At 34.4% G+C, this 7,964-nt stretch overlaps 1 protein-coding gene across 8 annotated transcripts in view; it reads right to left on the bottom strand.

Moving 5' to 3' along the window:
* LOC106467118 (headcase protein-like) overlaps positions 1-7,964 on the bottom strand; it is a 94,721-nt gene that overhangs the window by 39,108 nt on the left and 47,649 nt on the right. For 2 of the 8 annotated variants that reach the window (XR_002612356.1, XR_002612361.1), the window contains one exon: positions 7,161-7,678. The exons of the other annotated variants lie outside the window; for them this stretch is intronic. The gene's annotated coding sequence lies outside the window, so the exon portion shown is untranslated. Of the gene's footprint in view, positions 1-7,160; positions 7,679-7,964 lie in introns of those variants that run through there. 8 annotated transcript variants of the gene reach the window in all.

Genomic DNA, 7,964 nt, shown 5'->3' with positions numbered 1-7,964 from the left:
TTTTTTTTTGTGGGGGGGGGGTCTTACTGTTTGAACAGTTGTTTTAAAATATCAACAAAGATAAACAAAAAACATGCTCTTTTTACGTTTTGTTTCCTTTAATTGTTCGAACTAGCATAACTGTTGTGTAATCTTTATAAACATGTTTGAATTGGTTGGTATAAAGTGTTAATTTTTTCTTGCCCTTACTCCTTCATTAATAACGCCTTTTGACAGTTCTGTAAACGTCTACTGTAAGTTGAGGATGTTTCTATCATTACGTTAGAACCTGTAAACGCGATGCTGATTTACTTCAATGTAATATTCGTAATATTATGAAGCTTAAAATTTTACTTCCATATTGTGAAATTTAAAATGTTCATAAGAGTGTTACTATGTTTTAACTAATCATATTAAATGTCCATACTAACTTATATGTAAAGCCCCTTGGACCCCTGATGGATACATGCTAGCTTTCAATTCAGTTTGCCAAAAATTAAAATTGTAGAAGGAATTCAGAAATCAAGTGAATATACGTAGAATTATTATATGTATTGGAAGCTTTTTTAATTTTAGTAGAGCTTCATTTGATTTTCCCACTTAAAACGCGACATCAGGACTGATATTGGACTGAACTTTACTCTCCAAATAAAAATAAAAACTTTTTACTCAATCAACATTTCTTTCACCATTTCGGATTCATTAGGGCTAGTACCAACAGTACAAGAAATTGTTCTGGTACTACTAGGCCTAATGAATCCGCAAAGGGAAAACGTTGACCGAATTAAAGTTTTTTGTTGTTTTTTATTATCTGGAGAGTAAATATAATTTTTCTATCTTTATTGCCAAAATGTCTGAATCTCTCCAGTATGCATTACAATTTGTGGAAAACAATAAAATGTTGGACTAATTGTAGGAATGTCCGAGACTTTTTTATGTGCCTACTCAAATCCACCGTAGATGATGGTTGACAAAATGGTAGACCACTGGAAGTGCTTTATGTGGCATAGCAGCCCACGATATATTCAATCCACATGAAATTTTGAAATGCGTTGCTCAATTCAAACCGAATGTGTAGCCTTAAATACTTCACCCTCGACTGTAATAAGAGTTTAGAACTAGAGATCAACAGGGCTCCATGCTGCGGCATCCTTTGGACACTAATATTTATAGGTTGCTCATGAGGCATAGACGTGATTGCAAAGTTTTCTAATCACGGTGTTATGAGCGTCGAAAATGAAGTGAAAACCATCGTGTGAAATATTAATCTTCTTGTTTTTTTTTGTTGCTTTAGATGAACTGAACTATGTGTGATGGTAATCTGTTGAACTGTGTTGTCAAGCTCAGAAGAGTGCTGTAGATATTATCATGCAGTGGGCCGGTATCAGCTGCTTTAGACTTGTTGTACTGTCTAATAGTCAAGAGGGTCATTATGAATACTTACATTGTCGTATTGTGACACTATGAACGATGCTTCACGAGGGGAGAAGACGATACATCTTTCAATATGATATGCATCATGTCATATCGCACATTGTGTCTGGCATTAGTTTGAGATAGACAACATCCAGAATCTACTTTAGTTTGTCCAGAGCCAGTCACGATCTGAATTCTACAGCGATTTTGGACGTTGCCTGGGCGGCAGAGAAGCCAGACCACGAATTCTCGTTTCAGTTAGAGCTGCAAGCGAAGTGGGATGTCAATTGCGCCAGATGTGTATAAACGGTTGATGGCGACTGTTAGTAACACAACCCAGACTGTGATTGACACCAATTGTAGGCCTACTCCCTATTAAAATAGATCCCCGGCGGGAAAACGCGACATTCTCCTTTTTCCGTATGTGTTGTTTGATTACCAAGGATTGTTTAATTGTCTTGTCTCTTTACCTCTGGTAACTCAGTATGTAAAAACCCGTCACAGCTGTTCTTTGACTAGCATTGTCTGAGACCGGTGCAAGTCTCGTGTTGTATCACTATTTTACATTCAAAAGAGAACGTTTGTTTCCTTACTAGCTATATAAGTGAAGGTGGTATGTTCTTCATTAATATAACAAAGACTAGAAAAGGATCACGAAAAAGCCGTAATCTTACTTGACCATTTTAACAAAAAAAAACGTTAAAAACTAAAATATGAGAGAAGATGTTAACAAATCCACAGTGGTTCTTCTGAAGAGAAGTTTGTGATTTATGTATACATTTACCGTCCCTAAAGAACAACAGTTTGCTATATATATACCATTATCGAGGAGATGGTACTTACGTGGCGAGGTATTTCATGTTCTATAAGTAAGCGTTCTCTTCGGTTAAGCACCAATTTTAATGCATAAATCTACTTACATATACGCCTAAGTAGTTAAAGTCTCTTTAACGAAAGAAAGCAATATTTCCTTTGTAAAACTTTGGATATTTATGCGGAAAAATAAGAACAGAATATACTTTCACAGTGTCTCAAGTATTGTTGTGTAATTACGTTTTTGTTTTATTTAAATGGTTATAAATTTCCAAATTTTTCATTCGGTTTCCATCTGTAAGGTTTAGTTATCTCACGTTTGGCTTGCTCGTATAATACATTTATATTTTTCAAAACGAATTTTGCATGCAATTCCACAAGCTGGTTTAATTAAAGTATATCTTTTTCCTTGATTATAACAGTTTTTTTTTAACATTCTTATAGTGATTGCAGCGCTACGTTAAGCTGGTGCTTGAGAGACACACTATGTCCAGATTTTCTACAGGAGTGGACTGTTGATCTTTCAGAGGCCCTCTGCTTACTTTAGCTTTGCGCTTGTTTTGCCAATTCTATTGTTTGTACAAGTTGAAGTCAAATCGATTCCCCTGTCGCCACTGGCATACCTATAATACTTTACACTTCCTGTGCTCGGACACGCGTGAAGAATACTAAAGTAAACACAGTTTTTTTTGCTTGTCCACCAATTGTTTAGTTATATTTTTAAGATATACTAAAGTTTATGAAGTTTGAGCACTGAAACTAAATTCAAAAGCTACAATATTGCTACTCTTTTTCTTTCTTTTTTGAAGTGTGGGGGGGGGAGTAATAACAACATCTATGTGATATATCAGTAGTGATGTTTTATTTTCAAGAAGCTAAAACATATCATAATCCTCATTTTGAAACAGCGCAACCAGTATTTCCACTTGGAGCTAATAATACTTATATTCATTTTATATACTGATCAATTGTGTTAACTAAAACTGGTTTACTTTGAACTTGTTTGTTTGTTTTTAAGTACAAAGATACACAATCGGGATATCTGTACTGTGCCCACAGTGGGTATTAAAACCCGATTTTTAGCGTTGTAAGCCCTCAGACTTACCGTTGAACCTCCCGGAGAGGGCGTTTTGAACATGAAGGCTAAATTAAAAAAATAAAATTAATTGAAAGGGGTATCCAAGAAAAGTTACGCTGTATAATAGCAAATCAAAAATCCAGAAAGAAAAGAAACTCACTTGCGTTGCTGTTATACAGTGATTTTAAGTCTGATGAAAATTGAGTTTTTATAATTTCTATCAATATAGGTGTCGCTACGTTGTAACTGCTAGAAAACGATCATCCTTACATCGTAACTCCTTAGAAGCTCACTTGGTAATGAAAATTCCTACATGTACTACACAAAGTAAAATATTTGTAAGCTTTATTAAAAATGAAAAAAAAGGCATATTTCTAAGGTCCCTCCCAAGATGCACCGGACCTCAAATATGTGGTCCTTTGAAGCAGAGACAAATCAAAACATGTTATTACATCCAATCCGCCGAGTTAAAAGCTCAAATGTTTTAAATAACTATTATAGATTAAGATAAAAATAAAAGTATTGAAAGATTAATAACAGTAAAACCGATGTTTAGCATAACCATTCCATTAACGTTGGATCAATAACTTTTAACTAGACACTAAAACTTAAACTGGAACATTGGATAGTTTTAATACAGCTGGTAGAGAATCTTAATACTTCCTATTAGAACATCATATAATGTTATGTTTACTCTTTTACTACCAAGTTACTCTTTAAGATATTCAACCTTCTCGTCGTGAGGAGCTCCTAATGGAAAGCGTGTTAATTAGAACAAAGTTCATTAGTCCAAAGCTAATGAGCTATACAAGTAAACCTGCCTGCAGATTTGTTACAATATAACATACTTGCGAAAATACTCATTAAGTAAGATCCAGTTAAATAACTTTCCTGTAATTCATTTTACCTTATGACTCCCTTATACCAGTCAAAATTTCAAACATGGTGATCATGTTACAATAATTCAATTAAATTATGTTCTTGTAGTAAGTGTTACCTTATGACTCCCTTATACCAGTCACAATTTCAAACATGGTGATCATGTTACAATAATTCAATTAAATTATGTTCTTGTAGTAAATGTTACCTTATGACTCCCTTATACCAGTCACAATTTCAAACATGGTGATCATGTTACAACAATTCAATTAAATGATTTTCTTGTAGTAAATGTTACGTTTTAACTCCCTTATACCAGTCAGAATTTCAAACATGGTGATCATGTTATAAGAATTCAATTAAATAATTTTCTTCTAGTAAGTGTTACGTTTTAACTTCTTTATGCCAGTCTGAATTTCAACTACCCATAATGAGCCAGTCCAACAGTTATTGTGTTAAAATCAAGATAGTAAAACTAAAAAAAAAAAAAAACAACTTAAAACGTTCTATTGGTAATTGTTACGTTTTTACTTTTTTGTAACAGTAAAAATTTCAAATTGCAAAGCAATAATTAAAAGACTTTTCCTAAACTAAAATTTTACTGTATGACTTTCTTATACTAATAGGGATATCAAATATTCTGAACTATTGTTTTACATATTCAGGCAGAGAGAACAAATTTAGAAACTGTTCTCTATTCAAAAATAATTATTGAATTTAAAAAGTAGAGAAACTAGAAATTTACTCGTCGTGTTATTATTTTCTGACGTTTTCGGTGTAAGAACAAGTTGTAAGGAAAATTTCCAGAACATTTTCCGAAAGAGTTAGTTAGTCATATAACGTTCCTATAGTATCAGGAGAGAAGCTTTCTTTAGTAAGAAGTTCGCAATGAAAGTTCGAAAGAACACTTAAAGGATTACTTGCCATGGATTTCCTTTATAAGAAATGTCATGTGAATAAGCAATAGATGGAACTGAAAATGATAATCAATTTACATGTAAACGTACCTGTGAATTCTCTATCTCTCTACATAACAATAACCTGTGCCTCTTATTCCATAGTAAAGACATGGTATCACAGCTTTGGTGTATATAGGTAACGGTGAGCTTAGGTAAGCCTCTGGGCCTAGTGCGGGCTGGTGGTAAGTAAGCCCTACTGTAGATCTGAGGCCCCTTTACAGCCAAAAAAAATTAAACTAGATTTTGCGGCTGTGTGTGTGAAAGTGACAGTCAAACCCCACTATTCGGTTTGAGAAAAGTAGTTCAAGAGTTGTCGGTGGGACGTGTTGACCAGTTGACTTCCCTCTAGTCTATTAATTCAAAATTAGGGATGGATAGAGCAGATACCCTTAAGTTATTTTGCGCAAAACTCAACAAACTAATAATATGAACTTCAAAAAATAACTTAGGACATATTTCTATGTAATTAACAATTTATTTGTTTCTGCGAGCTTTTGACCCCATTGTTATAGCCTTCAGCATGCACGGTTACATTTTTCAAAACCTATTTTTCCATTTATTAAAAAGAAAATCCATAAGGAGCAAATTTACTCCTAAACTGAGTGAGGTTCAAAACTTACAACCAATACAGTGACATTCTCATGCGACTGACAACAACAGAATGTTTTATACAGATAACTGACAACCAATAGAATGTCTTATACAGGAGACTAACAACCAATAGAATGTCTTACACAGATGACTGGCAAACAACAGTTGTTAAACCAAGCGTCTTCAGGAAGTTTACCTTTCGAAAGTGCTTGTATTAAATGTTTTGTTGGTTTTATCTATTTGTGTTTTTTGTATTATTCAGTGTTTTTAGTATCTTGAAGCAGTAGACTATCATACATAAATAAACTAATGACAACCACCAGCAAACATTAAGCCACGTGTGAAAATGCCTTGCAAGAAGTACATGAGCAACTAGGTCAATCAGTCTCAAGTAAACAAGCCATTTTTAACCTAAAAAAATGAAATGTTCTTAGCGCATGAATGAGTCTCTATAGAGTAAACTACAGTAATTATATACTCTTTCTATCTCCTTCTTTGTGTAATAGTTTCCAGTTTTTGTAAAGGTGAGAATGTAACACAATGAAAGTACTGGTTCTGTCTTCCTGTTTTCATCGACAAACCTATTATATTGTGACTTGAAAAATAACCTTTTGTTCTTTGACCGCGCTGTTCTCATTGCAACAAAACGTTGACTTAATAATGCTTGAACATCACCAGGTTCTATAGTGTCACTATTACTTGTATCTGTGACCACAAAGTTAATTAGAAATTTGATCGTGTGTCTACCAGATGTCGTTGTGAACTATCCCTTGTAACTATATTAATAGGACATTCGATCCTATATTTCTGCCTAAGATGCCACTGACTTCCACATTAATAAGTAGATTAATCGTTCCACAAAGTGGAGTGGAATTCTATCCCTTGTAACTATAATAATAAAACATTCGATCCTCTATTTGTGTATCTGATGCCACTGACCACCATATTAGCAGGTAGATTCATTTTCCCATAAGGTGTCGCTAGGAAATATGTTTTCGTAATTATATTAATAGGAAATTCGGTCCTCTATTTCTGCATAAGATGCCATTTACCACCATATTAACAGATAGATTAATCTTTCGACAAAGTGAGCTGGGATTTCTGTCCATTGTAACTATAATAATAGGACATTCGATTTCTTATCTCTGCATAAGATGTCATTGACCACCATATTGACAGTGTTGCGTCAGCGAGGTCACGTGACAAGTATCACGCCACCTCCTTCTAGAAATATCCTGTTCCTTCGTGAATTGTCGGGAGACTACTAGATTGGGGGTAGTCTGGTATATATAAAATGGTCACAACATAACAGGGTAATGAGTAATTGAATGTATGCGGATAAAATATTGTTGGCCACGTGAGACGTGAGTTATAGCGTTGTTATAGAGCGACTGTTGAAATTAAGTGTATCGTAAGGTTGTATTTGGAAAGAATAAACCAGTTTTATTTAAGAAAGTACTTGTGTCGCTAAAGTTTCGTTGGAACGAATTTACGGAAAATTAACTAACGAACGGGGACGTAACAATAGGTAGATTCATCTTCCCACAAGGTATCACTGCATACTGTGTCCGCTGTCACTATTCTTATAAGATGTTTGCTCCTTCATCTGTGAACCTGCTTGATGGGGTTGAAAACCAGTGAGTCATTTCATTTCTTCTTCAGGAATGATTGTGTCGACCAGTATGGCATCAGTATGGTGTTTAGTGCTATCACTTAGTAAGCTGGAATCAGGTGGTACCATAAAGGATCGTTGGATGTGGTCCCTATCATATTGTGACATTAATGGTACAGTTCCTCGGAATGTACACGTTAGAACGTTTACTACTGCCTAATTCTGATCACTATATTTCCACCACCACTTGGTATGCCATATTACTGTATGAACTTGGAGTAGATATGATCTCAAGTTATCCCCACCTGAGTATAATCTTGATATGTGATTGCTCAATGAAACGTGACTCATCTGAAAAAAAGCAAAAATGAATATTGTTCTAAGTCCACTGAACGTATTATTCATATTACTGCAAGCAAACTGTTGTGTATTTATTTTGCTATGAGCTATATGTATTTAACTGGGTGTCTGGCATACAAGCTGGTTTTGCAAAGTCTGTTTCTAACCATCTATCCACTGACAAATGTTACTTACGTATTACAATTTCGAATGGTCTGAAACCGAGGTAAATGATAATTTAAATTTAGTAGTTAAGTAAATGACGATATATCTCAAATTTATGATGTTTGCCAACAAG

Source organism: Limulus polyphemus, unplaced genomic scaffold, assembly GCF_000517525.1.
Source record: "Limulus polyphemus unplaced genomic scaffold, Limulus_polyphemus-2.1.2 Scaffold2494, whole genome shotgun sequence".
Classification (NCBI taxonomy): domain Eukaryota; kingdom Metazoa; phylum Arthropoda; class Merostomata; order Xiphosura; family Limulidae; genus Limulus; species Limulus polyphemus.
This window is presented reverse-complemented; position numbering and strand designations above follow the sequence as displayed.